Here is an 18,556-nt window from a genome sequence, read left to right as displayed (position 1 = left end):
CTGTCATGTGGATCGAAGAAGAGAAGATATCCAACATGGATGAAATGGTCCCTCCATCAGTGCGTCCAGTGACTGGCATCAGCACTACGCACCAGGTTCTTTCTATCTTCCCGGGAAAGATAGTTTACAGAGACCTGAGTTGTTTCTGCCAGTTTCCTCAGATCTGCACCTGTCACAACCCACGGAAATTACAGTTCGACCAAGTCTCCAGGGCTGAGGTGCCAGGTGACAAGACAAGTGATGAGTAAGTATAACTAAATCATTCTCTTTGCCAATTTTATGATACCTGTAATTGTACCTGTTTAATGACAATAAAGTAACTTATGTCATCCATTCATTCCTTTTCTTCCTTAACTAAGTGGTGGCCCATCTGCGGAACTGCCCCCTTCCCAGGTCAGCTGCAGGCCCAAAACAGCTTCCGGAGCTCAGTGAGTATAACATACTTGGCAAACTTGAGGACTTGCTAGTAATTACATTTTACTACTAAAAACAATCTACCTGACAAATAAATTACATTTAAATGTCTCCTCCTGAAGGTCTTCTACTCAGGTGCTGGACACAAGTGCATCTATTGGAGAGGCCCAAGCTGAGGATTCAGACACCTCCTCAGATGAATACACACAAGGACAGTTTGTCATAATCAAATATGAGGGAAAGCCATATGTGGGGCAGATTGTTACCATTAATAAGGAGGGGCTAGAGATAAACTGCATGAATCAACTTGGAAAAATGAAAAATGGTTTTGTCTGGCCAAAGGGGCGAGACTGCATTTTCTACAAAGAGCAGGAAGTTGTCTGTGGCATAGCAGAACCGCAACAGGGCAAACGGTTTGCTACCCTCACCAAATGTGACTGGCTGATGTACAATACAGTCTAAATGTCTAGATACCCTCACCAAATGTGACTGGCTGATGTACAATGCAGTCTAAATGTCTATTCTAATCTAATCTAATACTTTTGTACTTTCACTCACTGGACTGGACAATGAGGTAAGGTAGGACCCGAGACAAACATAGCGAAAATAGCTGATCTACAAGCTCTCAACGCATTGTGCTGCGAGAGCTTGTAGATCAGCTATTTTCGGAGTTGCACAACCCAGCACTCTTTAGCTAGTGGAGATGTGGTGTAACGACATGATTCGTAAATAAATTTGTTCAACTCAAAATGCTGTGTTCAAGTTCAGGAGACTTCGGAAAAAAGTAATACACCTGAATGCTGAGTTGTTTCCAATAATTGGTGTTAATAAAATGTTGCCTTGGCTCCCAGTGTGGCTATGCACCTTATTGTCTCTTTAAGATCCTTCTGCCGTGGGCCGGCAGAAGACTTAGGTGTGCGTAGCATTCCTGTGCACATCCTCATCATCCATCTACTACTACAATTCTTTGTTATCCTATGTTAAGGCCCAACAATACTATCCTGTTCAGAAATATTAAGGCCATGTTATTTAATGTTAAAGCAATTTTACTGTTGCTGTTTTTCCTGGGTAATTGTTTAATCAATCAGTAAAGTTCAGTACTCACTAATAGGTAGGTTAAAACACAGTTTGCTTTGACACATGAAGATATGGTCATCTGGTGTGACACTAAGTCATCTGGTGTGACATTCCAAATAGTGAGAAATCATACCTTTATTAATGATGAAACCGAAAAAATGTGTATGGTTTACATAGAAAATAGTATCAGGAAGAGTCACAAATATTTGTGTAATTTTAAAGAAAGTTTTTGTCAGAATAAAATTAAAATATGTTGAAAGATCGACAACATGGGCCTCACACAGAGTGTTGATTATGAAAAAAATATACAGATTCAATTAATTTTCACAAAACTATAGTGGATCACAGGTTAGTTATGATAAAGGACTTTGATAAAGTGAGTAACTTAAGAAAGGTGTACTCCATTTTCATTTTATGAACAATTATTGTCATGTCACACCAGATGACGGTTTTAGGCACAAGTACAACAAACTGCTCAATAAAGTCTGATTCCAATAAAATATCTAAAAACAAAATGTGTTTCCATAAAGTTGAGAGTGAGTAGAACAAAAGTAAATAATTTTTATGCCTGCTATTTAAAGTTTTTTAAAAAACATGTTTTTTGGGGCGTCACGTCACTGACCCATATATATATATTGCTGTATTGATAACTTGTCGTTTGTGTTTGTGTTGTTCTGTACTGTACAGTCTGTTTTGTATTGTCTTGTATCATGACATGACTTATGAATAAAGATTATACTCTAACCTAACAGCACAGCTACCTAGTAGCTCCCTCTGTAAAAATGTATGCGCTATGTAGCGTTGGGAGCGTTTGCTCATTGGGAAGATGCATTTGCGACGACGATTGCCAATTTAGCTCCTCGTTCGCGCAGCGACGTCGCAAATGCATCTTCCCAATGAGCAAACGCTCCCGGCGCTACATAGCGCCTACATTGTTACAGAGGGAGAGAAGGCATCGGCGTTCGCTGTGCTGTCTGGGTAAAAACTCAGGGGTTATTTCTATAACCCAATTTCTGGGTTGTTGCTGTTGGGTTACATTTCTGGGTTATTTTTCAGGGCGATAATCATTTCCTGGGTTATCGTGTTATTATTTTAACCAAATTCCAGGGTTGCTCGAGTTAGGTAATATTTCTCTGGGGGTAACCCATTTTTTGGGTTAGTGGTACCCCATATACTTGGGATAGTGGTCTAGCTTTGGGCTAATCAGGGGACTGGCACCATAAACCGGTTTGCAAAGCATGCTGGGAAAAGCATTTGTCTAGGTTTCCAGCGACATTTTCTAAGCTTTTGGGAGCTAAAAAGGCTAAATATGTCATATGTGTCTGCCTCGGCAAGCTGACTGTCATATGTCTGAATTTGATTTGTCAGTATTTGAGCCTAAACCCCAACCAAGTGCTAGGCTGCTAGCTTAGGGTTGAGCTCCCTACACCTGCTGGTCTAAAAGAGAAGAACTCATGATAATTTTGATATAATTTTGTTTATCTTCTCTAAACTATTCTGATTATAGTATTATCAACTTTGTTGCATATGTATTCAATTATGTACTTTTATGTTGATATTACTAAACTTGAACAAATCATCTGAGAAGAAAACCTGAAACATTTCTGATCTTATGTTAATGCCAGATAATATTGGCATGGTCATTCTCCAGACCATGCACCTGCAAATTTAGGTTGTATTCATTCAATTTTGGGTCATTTTAAACAAATAATTTGGTTATTTATTTAACCCAGATTATGGGTCAAAATTAATAACCCAATTTCTTGCACTAAAATAACCCAACAAGTAATCGGTCCCTATTTGACCCGGGGTTTGGGTTAAAAATAGCCCAATGTGGGTTGTTTTTAACCCAGTAGTTCCTTTTCCCTCCATCAGGTGTCCCGGCTGGCCAGGGGGAGGCAGTATAGAGACTAGGATTACTGTGTGTGTGTGTGTGTGTGTGTGTGTGTGTGTGTGTGTGTGTGTGTGTGTGTGCGTGTGTGTGTGTGTGTGTGTGTGTGTGTAGGCTATATACATTGAAAAACTTTTCAATACAAATCATTCAGACCCATTTCATAGTCATAAACAGAAAGCACTACAAGAATATAATACAGTGATGTTGTTAGGTTTTCAATGAAGTGTGTGTGTGTGTGTGTGTGTGTGTGTGTGTGTGTGTGTGTGTGCGCGCGCGCGCGTGTGTGTGTGTGTGTGTGTGTGTGTGTGTGTGTGTGTGTGTGTGTACTCGGTTTTGGAAAACAAGGTGGGTAATATGCATTCTATTTTCATTGTTCCCAAGTAGGCTGGTGCCCGATGGGCACAGGTCTAGTGTTCTAACTAAAGCCAGGAGCCAGTTTACGTATTATCATATTGGAAATAGGGGAGCACAAGAAGAAATCATATTTTGGGACAATTCTGACGCAAGTCACATCTGCAATTCGCACCAAATATCAACATAACAGATCAACAGAAAAGTTACAAAATGACTTTAGGGGAATATATGATATTTAGGGACAACTTAGAAGTGCGTTAGGTCAACTTAGAAGTTTGTATTTTAAAAAAGTTATTTTGTTTTTGTTTTTAATGAATGTTTTACTCCAGTTGTCAAATAGGATGCTAAATTTGCCTTATAAACGTGGGCAAGGATCGGTATTTATTTTATTTTCTCCTCCTACTGTTGGTGTAAATATAAAAATATGGTTAATGGTATGTGGGCAGGGGGCCCACTGAGCACACGTCTAAAATTGTTCTAAAAGTGAAAGTCTAAGCTTAGACTAGACTAGGCTAGACATTGATTAGACGTTTAATAGATGTCTATATGTCTATTTGAAGTCTTAGACTTCTAATAGACATATAGACATCTATTAGACGTCTAATCAATGTCAAATCTAATCAACGTCTAGTCTAATCTTAGACGTCTAAAAAACGAAATCACTTCTGCATCTGCACCGGGGCCCCTCGCCACCAAAGGTTTAAACCGTTTATTGGACGGCTCTTCAAAAACGCGTAGAACTGGAGTAGCACGTTACTAAACGCAGAATTCCTGAAAAGTCAACATATGCGATATATATATACTATACTATTTTATTTTTCAGGAAAATATCCGGCACTGTAATGAAAACATGGCTTAAAATAGCCTATTCCCTATTCTAGTTATGACTGTCCTATATATGGCTATGGCGGTGAAACAATGCAGGAGTAGTCTATAGAGGGATCCCCATAGAAACGCATAACTCCATAAAGAGCATGGATGGTGATGTCATGTCAAAGTCTATTGCTACTCCAAGTTTATCTGTATATAGCCCTACCCCCGCCCCAACTTCGGAGCTTGTAGATGGTCAGCTGACTATTTTGTATTAGAACACAATAGAGGAATTACTACAGAAGGACAAATCCACACAGCAATGGATATATACAAGCTTTATATTAACACCATGGGCTCCGGAGGGGGTAGCCAGACAGACGTGGTAATGGGAGATGGTCAGGGCCAGAGTGCAGACTTGGCAGGTTTGATCCAGAAACCACTGAACAGTCTGGAAAAGCCTCCTTACTCCTACATCCGCCTCATCACCATTGCCATCCTGCAGAGCCCACAGAAAAAGCTCACCGTAAGGGGGATCTGTGACTTCATCAGTAACCACTTCCCATACTACAGAGAGACGTTTCCTGCTTGGCAAAACTCTATACGTAACAGTTTGTATGTCAATGACTGCTTTGAGAAAATCCCCCGGGAGCCGATCAACACTGGCAAGGAACATTACTGGACCTTTCACCGACAGTCAGAAGACAGATCTGGCGACGTGAATGTACTTGGGAAGAGGAAAAGAAAGGCAGAGCATGATGAGAAGCTGAGGACCACCGTGGGGCCACCAGAGGACAGATTCATGAAGGATGTTGCCGTCCTGCCAGACAGGCATTCTCCGCTGTCCTTGCTGTCCCCTCCAGAGACTTTACCATCTGATGCATCAGATTCTGGGGATGAAGGGGCGACGGGCACTGCGAAGGAGCAGAGCACAGACTCGGCGGGTCCGATTCAGAACCCAAAGAGCAGAGTGGTAAAGCCGCCCTATTCCTACGTCGCCCTCATCACCATGGCTATCCTCCAGAGCCCTCAAAAAAAGCTCACCCTGAGTGGGATCTGTCAATTTGTCAGCAACCGCTACCCATACTACAGTGAGAGCTTTCCTGCGTGGAGAAACTCTTTCCGTAATAACTTGTATCTCAATGACTGCTTTGTGAAAGTCCCCCGGGAGACGGGCAACCTCAGCAAAGACAACTACTGGGCGTTTGACTCCCAGGCAGTAGAAATGTTTGACAGTGGAAGTTTTCTTAGAAGGAGGAAACGGTTCAAAAGGGACCAGCCAGACGTTGTCGACGCCAAAACGGATCTCGGGATGAAGACGGAGGCGGGGCAGGACGAGAGTCTGAAGGACGGAATCATGAAGAAATATGCTGCCATGCTGCCAGATTGGCATTCTGACGTACGCCTATCCTCTCCGGAGACATTGCCGTCTGCTGGCTCAGATTCTTCGGACGAAGGTGCGACAGGCACTGTGAAGGGAGATGGTGAAGATCAGAGCGCAGACTCGGAAGGTTTGATCCGGAACCCAACAAACAGTCCCATAAAGCCTTCCTACATCGCCCTCATCACCATGACCATCCTCCCGAGCCCTCAGAAAAAGCTCACCCTAAGAGGGATCTGTCTTTCCTGCTTGGAGAAACTCTCTCCGTAATAATCTCAAACGACTGCTTTGTCAAAATCCCTCTGTAGTCGGGCAACTCCAGCAAGGAAAACTCCTGGACATTTGACCCACAGGCAGAAGACATGTTCGACAGTGGAAGTTTTCTTAGGACGAGGAAGCAGTTCAAGAGGCACCAGCCGCCAGACGTTGTCAGCGAGCAAACAGATATCAGGATAGATATCTTTGGGGCGTACAGCAGCGAGAATCCCTTCGGAGGGCCCTACACAATCCATGCTGCCTATTCCCATCTCACCACCTTGCAGTATTCTAACAACTCCACTGTGGGTCCAGTGCACTCAACGGCCATCCCACTCTCACGCTCAGCGGAGCTGAATAGCATGAGTAAGGCAGAGCAGAGCAGATCGAGGACCTCTGTGGGGATTCTGACCGCGGGTCATTCTCTCTGGAGACTTTGCCATCTCCTGCATCAGATTCTGCGGATGAGATTCATTCATTCATTCATTCTTTCATTCATACATACAGCAGCACTCTGCTAGCTAATGGGGAGCTACAGATTACAGAGTCCTTTTCTGGAGCTATTTCTGCACCATAGTTTGAAGTGGACATTGAAAAACTATCTGGTTAATATAAGTGTTAAATAGCTCTTCCCTGAGTAATCATTGCCATAGAGTGTTCACTTTCAGGTTGGGATACCAATTCCATCCAATCAGGAGAGAGAACCCATGCAGGATACAGGAGACACATGTGAAATTTAAAGTGATGTGAAAGGAGGAAAAAAAAGCAGACAAATTTGGAATTGGAACATTTAAGGCTCTTTCTCCTGATAGTCAGGGCATTTCGGGCAATATTTTGATGGAATCGTGCACTTTATGATAAAAGCATGACATTTGGAACACACTTAGAACATGCCATATGGAACATTTTTGGATATAGGGACAGCGCAGATTTGTCTTGGGAAACTTGTGGGAGCCAATCAAAGTCTCATAGACTTTACTATACAGTAAAATAATACAAAAAATAAATATGCTTTAAGTAGCATGTGACATTCCTTGGGCTAAAAACGGACCCCATAAAACTATGGTTTAGTGATGAGTCATCACTTTTCACAGTTTTGTGGGGGCAATTTTTCGGAAAGGATTGTTTTTCGTGCAAAAAACAAATGCTTGCATTGATTCAGAATCCCGAAAAAATCATAGTTTGACCCCTCACATGCTACTTAAAGCATATTTATTTTTGGTATTATTTTACTTTATAGTAAAGTCTAAGAGACCCCAACTTTGATTGGCTCCCACAAGTTTCCCAAGACAAATCTGCGATGGCCAAAAATGTTCCATATGGCATGTTCTAACTGTGTGCCAAATTTCATGCTTTTATCCTAAAGTGAACGATTTTCACCCGAAATGCTCGGACTATGACTGGATATGGGATTAGTGACCCAAATGAGGTATGGAGGAGTGGTGTGAAAGTGGTACTAAACAGTATCCAATCCAGAGTCGGTCTGAGCTAGGCCAAACAGGGGCAAACACTTCATAATGACAATGGGATTCTATTGTGTTAAATAATCACTGTTATAATCTATTATAGTGTATTATAATTATCATAGTAACATACTTTATAGTGTATTATAATCACAGTTATAATCCATTATAGTGCATTATAATTAGGATAGTTGTAATACAAATTAATATTGTATTATAATCACAGTTAAAAGGGTAACTTATTTTCTTACGGATAGGGGTACTTTTCTGTAATGAAAAATGTAGATATTTTTAAGTGGTGCGGTCGTTCACCTTGATTTCACTATGCTCTGCATCAAAGGAAAAGGGGGAGTAAAGCCCTAAATAATATAATACGTGTTCTGAGCTTGTCGATCTGCTATTTTCTAATAAAGCTTTCCCCATAAACAGCAAAAAAATAAATAAAAAAACATTAGTATAGAGCTGAAGGACTCACTGTAGGGTTTAAGTGGTTAAAACACAATGGCAGTTTTTCCTTTTTGAAAGCCCCCGTTTCCAATGTCCTCTTCATGCCCTACTCCAGAGGTTATCTCTTCACTACATCCTTTCCCTCATTCCTGAATCTAACCCCCTTTGACTGACTACAACATTTTGTTTAGAAAATGGCAAGAGCAAAAACATATTGCAGCTACCATCATATGATGCCATGAATGTTAGATAAGCTGCCTTTAACAATATTACAAATAAGTAATGAAGTGAAATATTTGCAATTAGTGCCTCCTGAGCAGATTTATTTTAAACTGTGGCCGTAATGTTAACATTTCAGTGAGTTCAATGTTTGTTGATGTCAATATGTTAAAAATAAAACAGCATAATCGTGGCTTTTCTATTCAATAACAGTTAGTGCTAATCAAGTTTTGTATATGATTTAACACTTTACATGTCAGCAACTTCACATTTGCTCATTCAAGTTTTATTAAATATAACAGGGAACTAAATGTATAATTTTCCATTTTTTCTCACATACCCCCTGTAGTACTGCTTAGAAAAATGCATTTGTCATAATACATCCACCCCAATAATGATTGTCCAATTCTAGCGTACCAACCATTGCTATCGACCATGATATTAGACTAACTGCTAACACTCAACAGGAAGTCAACGTAACCAGTATCTATTTCAAACTTGCTGTGTGTCGCAGACAACCCAGGGATGTGTTGTGCCAAGTTAGAATTCAGTTGTGCAGAACCAAAAATCCACCAATGTCTGTAGGGCCCGCTATCTGTCAGTTTGTCTTCGTTTCAGTCTGCCTGTGTCCAGTCTGTCCATTGACATCGGCTTCCTTGATTGGAAAACCCAACCCATCAGCTTCAAGGAGCAACCGAGCTTTGCATCACGTTTATGCCGCTGTAGCAATCGTATGGCAATATGAACCAGGGGACCTGAAGCAGTGATTCCAGCTACCCAAAGAGGCTGGAGGGGGCATTCTTCTTTCCTTTCCCCAAGACAAAATATGCACTCTGCATGTATGTGAAGGGATGTGTGAAAGGGCTGAATTAATTGTTCTACATGACACATTTACTGAACCAGGCTCCAAAGATGCTTATTTGTATTTATACATTGTATTGGTGATAAAGTCACAGAAAGAACCGTCTCTCCATGTTCAATAGAAAGCAACATTCAAATTGAGTGTTATTTACTGACAATAAGTACGTGGTCAACAGTAGGGCTGGGGCGGTATGGATTTTTTGTTATTGCGGTAACAAATCTGTTTACCGACAGTATGGTATCTCAATAATAGTATTTTAAAAGACAAATAAGCGGCCGCACACTCTGTAGCTAAAACGCCAATATTTATTTTAGCACACAGAGTATAGGGAAACCAACGTTTCGGCAGCAAACCTTCAGGGTATAGGCTGCCTACCGCGTTCTCACAAAAATGTTGTTTTGAATGGAAAAAATATATATATTTTAAATACATTTAAATAAATAAAAATATTACAAAAATAATCACGGTATAATCGCTGTTATGAACTAGTCACGCGGTATGCATTACACAACCACGGTATGGCGGTATTGCGGTTATTGCACCCAGCCCTAGTCAACAGCTGTAGTTACTACGATAACGCATTCTGAAGACCATAACCGTTAAAATGATCACAAAACAAACACCAGCATCACAATGCAATGTACAGCCTCAGTGTTTTGGAGCCATCGATGATATGTCATGCACATATTCTTTCAGGGCATATTGTAGTTGCCTGGCTCCAGCCAATAGAACCACCCACTCTCTGAGTGGACTGCTTCTCTTGGTCTGGTTTTGTCATATGACGCGTCTCTTTCTATCGGTGTCTTGGCAAACCGACCATTGGCGACCAATGAAATCAATGCAAGACAGAGGAGGGGTGGGTCTAACTTTCAAAATCAACAGAAACCGTGGAGGGAGGGGGTTCTGAACTGCAGTCATTGATTGAGCCATACAAGTGTAAATAGCTCGTTAGTGCTTCTCTCTAATCAATGAAACATCAAAGACAACAACTTGATGCCTGTCATACAGGGGGAGGGGGAATGTTTTGTGTACACAAGTCAAACACAACCCCTCCCACAAGATCTCTTGTGATTGGGAATTTCAAATTTTAAATCTCCTCCCCTTTTAAATCAAATACAGGGGTTAAAGTTCTCAGTCCTGGGGACTGATTTCAGTCTTGAGGATTCCTGATATCAGTGCAGATCTGCAATTAAAAAATACATAAATAAAATGCATAATATTATGGGCTTTCTTTTGTTCTCACTTGCAACCTCTCCTCTTCCCTGCATTCAAGGTGCAAAATGGTTCAAATGACTACTGAAGGCATCTTGTGTATACGTGACTTCCCCTGTTTTTTTTTACTTTAACACACTGCTGCTATGCACCATGAGGCCGTAAAGTCAATACCTACAGTTACTGTAGGTACAGTAATAATGTCAAGATATGAGTATTAATTGGCAAGACTAGCAATAAAATACAACAGAACTTCAGAAGCTAGTTCTGTGAAATGAAGCATAGATTGGCACACATTCAGTGAAGGCAGTTCAGAACTGTTTCGTGCACGCCATGTTTCAAGAATCACATATTGGGACATGGTTTGAAAATAATGTTCAGTCTTGGGATTTTGGGGGGCTTTAACCCCTGCAAATAGAATAGGGACAACTTCAGACTCAAGCTCCAGCGCAGAGTCTGAAATCAGGCTAATATTGTAGACCTTGTTGAAGAGACTTAAGCCCTTTGCACACAGGACAGTTGCGTTTCTTCCGTTTGCTGTATGAATAAAACGCATTGGATTTGGTGTGCAATGCTGTGCGGAATCGGCGCTGCGGATCCCAAAAGGAGTCATAAAAGGAGTGATGAGTTTTTCACCGCATGCGACAAGACGCACAAATCGAACTGGTTTCGATCGAGAAAAAACGCACGGCGGCAGCCACTCGTCGCACGGCTAATTCGGAGCCGGTGTGCATGAGGTCATAGAGAATCATTGTTTTCTTTTCAAAAAATTATATTGTCCGTTTTATCCGTGCGGTTAAACGCGCCTGTGTGCAAAGGGCTTTACAGTAGATGAGATTTTGGAGCTCTGGCTACAGAAGGATTGATTCTTTTACTTTTGGCAAACCACTTGCAGAATGGCAGAAGCAAGTGGTTTGTCAAAATAATCAAAAAACTATCAAAACACTATGCTGTGCTGTCCAAAACCATAGATGCTTGGCTCACATAGCAACAGTAACTGGGGGCAGCTCTTAGTGGTCTATTCAACTAACGTTCTCCACAGTATGAATCCTCATGTGTTTCCTCAGATCACTCATTTGATTAATCCCTTTCCCACAAACTGTACAAACACATGGTTTTTCCCCTGTATGAGTCCTCATGTGCTTTTTCATATCACTCTTTTTTGCAAAGCCTTTGCTGCATACTGTACAACTAAAGGGTTTTATCCCTGAATGAGACCTCATGTGTGTATACAGATTTCCTCGGTTGTTGAAGGTTTTTTCACAAATTGTACAACAAAAGGGTTTTTCACCTGTATGAGTCCTCAAGTGATTTTTCATAGTACTCATTTGAACAAAACCTTTGCCACAAACTGTACATCTAAAGGGTTTTTCTCCCGTATGAGTCCTCATGTGGGCTTTCAGATCATTAACATAAGCAAAAGGTTTGCTACAGAAAGCACAAGTAAAGGGTTTTTCTCCAGTATGACTCCTCATGTGTTTTTTCACGTCACTCATGCAAACAAAACCTTTGTTACAAACTGAACAACTAAATGGTTTTTCCCCTGTATGAGTCCTTGTGTGGATCTTCAGATTGTACATTTGACCAAAATCCTTTCCACAAATAGTGCAACTATATGGTTTTTCCCCTGTATGAGTCCTCATGTGTACGTTCAAATTGCCCCTTAGATTAAAGCTTTTACCACAAACTGTACAACCAAATTTCTTCTCCCCAGTTTGACTTGTCATGGATGGAGTCTGTTGTGGTAAGATCAGTTCCTGGGGCAGCCTGTTGCTGAAACACAATGATTGTCCTTCCACGTGTTCGGTCTTGTAAGATTTCAGTATGTTTAAAGCTGACTGAGCGTCCCTGGTCTGCTCCCAGTCATCACTGTCTTCAGTGTCAGATTCACAATAGTGTGCAGAGGGTAGGTGGCCATGACTTGTTGGTTGTGATGTTCTACAGTCCTCTACATCAACTTGTGTTTTCGTGAGGCCAGCTGAGGTGCTGGCTACAGGCTCTGTGTCTCTGTTGTCAACCTCATCTTCAGTTTTCACAGATAGTAATGTCAACATTGACCAATCAGCCACCTCGTGCTCTTCTTTCATGTGTGGAGGCTCTGGTTCCTCTTGGACCAGACTGGGGCTCCTCTCCTGCTGTTCAGGGGAGGCATCCTCTTTACAAATAGGGAGGTGCAGGAACTCTAGGCAAAAAGAAAAACATCAAATAAGAGAAAATACCATATTTTAATTGCATATTAACACAATCACCAGTGGTTTACGCTTGATGCCACTGAAACCGTGGTAGAGGCGGATTCATTAATTAATTAATACCTGGCAGTGTTACAAATGCAGATTTAATACTAGCATATGTGTTTGGTTTCCGGGCTCTGTCCTGGAATATTCCTACCCATGCACATGCACCAGTAGGGAGTAGGGTTGGGACCCGAAACCGGTTCTTTTTAGGAACCGGTTCCATGATAGCGGGTCCAGAACCGGGTCAATCATTTTTGCCGGTCCGATTCTCTTAACGGGTCTCATCAGCGCGCATTAGCTGTGTGCATTCCATTGCAAGCAGCTGTGGTGAGTGGTGACGTCAGGCCACCTCTACAGAAGGAATGCTGGGAATGTCCGCCTAACCAACGCCTAACGTCAACATTTAACCCCCCCGGCTCCACCGAGCGCGTCGAGCGTCACGGCAACGGTGGGAACGCTCCGGTTTTAATCATTGAAGGGTGCTTCACTCACTGCCACTCCACCGACGCTCAAGCAGGAAGGCTCGCTGCCAGCGTGCCTCGTTGCAGGAGCGGAGGAGAGCTCCGCGATTTTGATTGACAAAGAGAGCAGTTGAGTGGTGTCTACTTTGCTGCTACAGAGCATAGCACTAATCAGTGCTAAGGGCTAACAACAACAACAATGCTGTACAGATGCATGTCTCTGCCACTGTTTACAATGTGGAAACAACGTTTCTACTGAAAACAAGAATTGACACAGTCAATATATATAAATGGTGAGTTAGAAAGTCAGGGACTTTGAACAGTCTATCCACAATGAGACACTAGGTCTTGACTTTGATGCAGTATTGATTTTGAAAAGAGGGTAAGAGTTTGTTATGCCTTAGTTTGTGCCTGGCTTACAGTACAGTTGGCTTGCTATGTACCAGAGGAAAAAGGCATTCTTTGATACAGTATTGAAAAGAGGGTAAGAGTGTTGTTTAAAAAAAGAAAAGGATTTGACATTTAAGAATTGACACTTTTCTGTCATTTGCTATTTGCTACTGTATAGAGGATAAATGACATCTACAAAATTTGATAATTTGAATTTCATTTGATAGTTCTACTGTATTGAAAAGAGCTTAAGAGAAAACAGTATCTACTACTAATATTAGAAAATATACTAACTACTGTTTGAACGCCCATTAGGCTTATGTTAACAACTACTGTTAATAATGGATGTCAGAAAATATGAAAAAATATATATATTGGAACCGTTAAGAGAACCGTTAGGAACCGGAATCGTTAAGAGGGAATCGCTAAGGACTCGGAATCGTTAAAATCCTAACGAGTCCCAACCCTAGTAGGGAGTAGGGAGAGCAGTAAATAAAATTCTCCCTACTTATGACATACATAAGTTACATGTTTTAGATCTAGGATCTAAAACATGTAACTTGTGACTAAGCTTGAAACTCACCAGGCGTGTATGCATAATTGAACAGATGCTGATTTTAATCCACTCCATGTTAATGAATACAGCCATTCTCACTGGCCGTTGCACTGATGCTCTAGTCTTGTCCTGCTCCCGCTCGGAGCAGGACAAAAGGTTTTCCATGCGCATTGTCATTGATTATGCATTGATCATTGAAGTTGTCTGATGGTCACGTCAACATTTGTAGATTAGTACTAATACGTAAGTTATTCTTTTTACCGGAGAGAGTGTTGCTGCCCCTAGCGTTTCTTTCAAGTGATGTCAAGGTTGACCCATCAGCCTCCTCTGGTCTTTGACATAGTTCCTGCTGTTCCTCTTTAATCAGTGGAGGCTCTGGTTCCTCCTGGACCAGACTGGGACTGCTTTCCTGCAGTTCAGGGGAATCCTCTTTACAAACAGGAAGGAGTAGGAGGTCTAGAGGTAGGAGGAAAGAGGAGGTTAAGTCAACCGAGAGAAAATAAACACATTTTCTGATTGGATGAGAACTTCTGTGATGTTGCTACGAGCAGAAGTATTACAGCTTGTGCGCGAAGTGATAAATAAAATGATAACAAGGTTGAATAATGAAAGTAATAGTTACTGGTTAAATTCATGCTTCATGTTGACTAAATGTATTTTCTTCTACGCTGTGTCCAGCAGCACTCAAAGAGATGGCTTGTGCAACCGACAATAAATGACCTGATGAAGATGTGTTTACATCGAAATGTTGTCACATTATTTGCCTGCGCTCGGTTATAAAAAAAGACTTCAATTGTTCAATTTGAGTTTTCTCCAATTGGTTCCTTCTTATTTAAAGTCTCCATGGCATGAGTAATCAATAGAAAAAAGTCATTTTGGGGGTGTACTACTACTTTAACAATAAAAGAGGCTCTGCAAAAACAGGCTGCACTGGCTGCATGATTTCTTCTCCTTTTTAGTTTCCGGCAGACTTTACACAATCAAGTGCAATGCTGTCCTCCACAGGTCAGGAAGAAGAACGCATTTATATCCACATCCCCTTAAATTAAAATACAGTCCACCTGTGTAAACGTGTTTACTCTACCCACATTCCCTCTCATTGTCCAAACAGCAAATATTCAATTCCTGATAATGTCTGTTCTATGTCTGAGTCTGTGCAAAGCCGTCCCTCACGATACCGTCTACTTCCATAGCAGCAGTAAGTCCAGGAAGAGTATCCAAATTAACAATAAACAATCATACCGCAACCCTGTTGAACAGGAAGAAGAGGGCTTGCATGGATCATGACACTGAGAATGGCATGGACATTGAAAGAGATCTTTGGAGGACAACAACTCCAGGGAGGTATGTGTGTGTGCGTGCGTGTGTGTGTGTGTGTATGAATGGATGGATATAAACCCAGCCCTAGAGTAGACCATTCTTAACACATTGACTGCCGGGATTTGGAGCATTCTTTTCCTAGTGTTGTTTAAACCAGTGGTTCTCAAACATTTTCATGTCAAGGACTCCCAGATTATGTATTTAATTGGTCCATGGACCCCCATCTGAAAATATGTTGTGCCAGGGACTCCCGTACCTGATTTGTATTCCACATTTATCACTTTTCTTCCCCAAGACATTAAAAAAAGGAATAGCAGATCTACAACGTTACAACAAGTCACATTGCGACACATTGTGAGCTTGTAGATCAGCTATTTTCAAATAGCCAATGAATGCAAATACATGTAGCTTCCCTACACGCCAGCTGACATAAAAGGCAGTAAGTAAGTAAGAGTACATATTTAAGAATTGCTCGTGTCCTAGTCACTTTTTTTGACTCATTTTCACAGACCTGGTTGCTTATTTCTCTCGCAAAATCTTAGTCAACAACAGGCAATCATTGGAAACACTGGCATGAGAAAGAGGGAGGCATGGCACCTGACACCAAATGGCTCCTTTGGCCCTCTCAGCCCAGTTGACACATACATTTGCCTCAAAAACCAGGGACATTCACTCTCTCTACTCTCAGCTATCAAGTCAGTCCTGGAGCACATCAAAGTGGAGATCCGGGTGCACAGCAGACAGATGAAAACCCGCCAGTGGTCATAGAGATGAAGATGATGATGATGATGATGATGAGTGGGAACCTTGACTGAGGTATTCGGAGAAAGCAGAGCGTATGACGGGTGTAATGTAGTTTCATTGAGGCTCTCTTCATGTTTGGCATACACCGTAGCAATGTTCTTGTTGTTTTCTTGCCATACTAGGAATTGATTCAGGAAGGCATGGATGGTTGACGTCTCTGCTAAAAAAGGGTCTGGAGCAAACCTGACGTTACTGTTCTCCACTAATTCCCCTCCCTCTGTGTGGTCTTGTGTATAATAGCATTGTTTTATCTGATAAATGTAAAAACAGACCAAAACATTAACCATGTTTTGATTAGTAGTAATAGTTTGTTTTCTTGTACCTGAGAGAGAAAGAGTGTTGCCCCTCGCCTTCCTATCTAGTGACCCATCGGCTTCTTTTGGCATTTGAAGCAGCTCATCCTGCTTAATCTGCGGACACTCTGGTTCCCCCTGGACCAGACATGGGTTCCTCTCCTGCCGTTCTGGTGAATGCTCTATAGAGGGTGAGAAGATGTAGAGAACCTTAGCGAAGAGCAAACCAATGTCAGAGTCAGAATCATCTTCATATTAGTCATGGTACGTCTTTGAAAGACCCCTCGTGTTGAATGGCTTAAAACTGTACGGAAAACAAGACAAACATGAAATGAAAGTGTTTTTCAGTCCATGGGGGCACTTGTTAAGTCTAAAAATATTGTATAAACCATAAAACAACCATTGCTATTGTGAGGACCGGAAATGGTTCTCACAACGTTTATTTCTCATATTCTACTATACTTGTGGGGACACTTGGCCAACAAGCAATAAACACACACACACACACACACACACACACACACACACACACACACACACACACACACACACACACACACACACACACACACACACACACACACACAAAGTAGGTCGGGAGTGGCTTATTGTCGGTATCAGCCGGTAACACACGGGAGTCTGTCCCCGTTACAATGCGCTAGACCCCTGGGAGATGGACTGCTGAGGTGGAGCGCCACACCTACCATCAGCTCCCAGTACTTGCCTCACGACTTGCCAAGCCGTGTTACTTATACGCTGAGTTGGCGGTGTCCGGAATCGAACCCATGACCTTGCGGTACAAAGGCGAGAGCTCTACCGACTGAGCTACCCGGACACACACACACACACACACACACACACACACACACACACACACACACACACACACACACACACACACACACACAGCAGATTAGAACAGTTAGCTACAGTGGGTGATCATGTGTGAACTGTGAACTCAAAGTGCTGTCTCAAAGTAGAGAGGTGTGTTCTCTGTTCTCTGTTGAACCTTTAAGGCGTGTCGCCAACAGAGTTGTACGCTCACTCACATGTTCAGTTCACATTCTCCAATGTGTGAGTGCAGGAGCTAGGAGTAAGCTGTTGCTCAGGACTAGAGGTCTTCACAGGTCCAATTTTAACTACCCGAACCCAAAAGGACCCGAGGAAAATGGCCCCGGACCCAAATGGACCCGTCTATTATTAGAAATATGAGAACCGATACCCGAGCAGCACAGAGACATGTTGGAGCCGATCCAAATGGAAGTTGGAACCAGCTATTATTAGAAATATGAGATATGATTCCCGGGCAGCACCGAGAGATGTCGGAACCGGAGCCGAGATCCGAAATGACCGAATGTCAACATTATTATGAAGAGGTGTATATTATCATTAAATAGGACTTTTTCTTTCTTTAGTCTGCCAACCTGTTCTCAAATATTATTCAAATATTACAAAAACAAATATGTTTCTACATACTAACTGTACATTTACTGTACTACACAAAAATGTGTCCCCGGCCTGAATGGGTACACTATTAATATATGTTTTGTGATAATAATCATAACCTACAAACTAAGTAGTAACTAAAGTTTTCAAAGACATGTAGTGGAGTGAGTAAAAGTAGAATATTCGGATCTGAGATGTAGTGGAGTAGAAGCAAAAGTATTGGAAATTGGAAATACTCAAGTAAAGTACAATAACTCTAAAAAGTAAATGTACTTAGTTACTTTACACCACTGGTTATCAGAGTGAGCCTGTGTGGTGTTCAGCCCTGGTGTTCAGGGCTTGACATTCACTTTTTGAGGCACTTGTCCTCTGGACAAGTACATTTCCCATTCATTTGTCCAGACACACAAGTCATTAGTCCGGATATAAATTTGCCATTCACAGTAATTTCTTTTTCTGTTTTGTATTTTATTTAACAAATAATAATACCACCCTTGGCCCACACAGACTATGGACTCAGTAAGTCTGCATACAGCACAAAGCTGCTAGGAACATCACAGAAAAAGTGAAACCTTGGGACGCACACTTGTCCAAAGGACGGACAAGGGGTCCATTTTAATGAACTTGTCCATAAAGATGTAGTTGTCCCGGACAACAGGACAAG

The 18,556-nt window shown here is 41.7% G+C and overlaps 1 protein-coding gene and 1 long non-coding RNA gene across 2 annotated transcripts in view; one reads left to right on the top strand and one right to left on the bottom strand.

Moving 5' to 3' along the window:
• The window catches only part of trappc8 (trafficking protein particle complex subunit 8), a 180,772-nt gene extending 165,378 nt beyond the window's left edge, over positions 1 to 15,394 (top strand). The window contains exon 32 of the transcript XR_013962342.1: positions 15,374 to 15,394. The gene's annotated coding sequence lies outside the window, so the exon portion shown is untranslated. The remainder of the gene's footprint in view (positions 1 to 15,373) is intronic.
• On the bottom strand, positions 11,943 to 16,870 carry LOC308291631. The gene is made up of 3 exons (XR_013962347.1): positions 16,476 to 16,870; positions 14,291 to 14,485; positions 11,943 to 12,570 (listed from the first exon to the last, which is right to left on the bottom strand). It is a non-coding gene; the product is annotated as an uncharacterized lncRNA (long non-coding RNA).
• Between the last annotated feature and the right edge of the window lie 1,686 nt (positions 16,871 to 18,556).

This window comes from Nannobrachium achirus (genome assembly GCF_963921795.1).
Source record: "Nannobrachium achirus genome assembly, chromosome: 1".
Lineage (NCBI taxonomy): Eukaryota > Metazoa > Chordata > Actinopteri > Myctophiformes > Myctophidae > Nannobrachium > Nannobrachium achirus.
The sequence above is the reverse complement of the archived record's forward strand: the minus strand, read 5'-3'. Positions and strand labels throughout refer to the sequence as shown.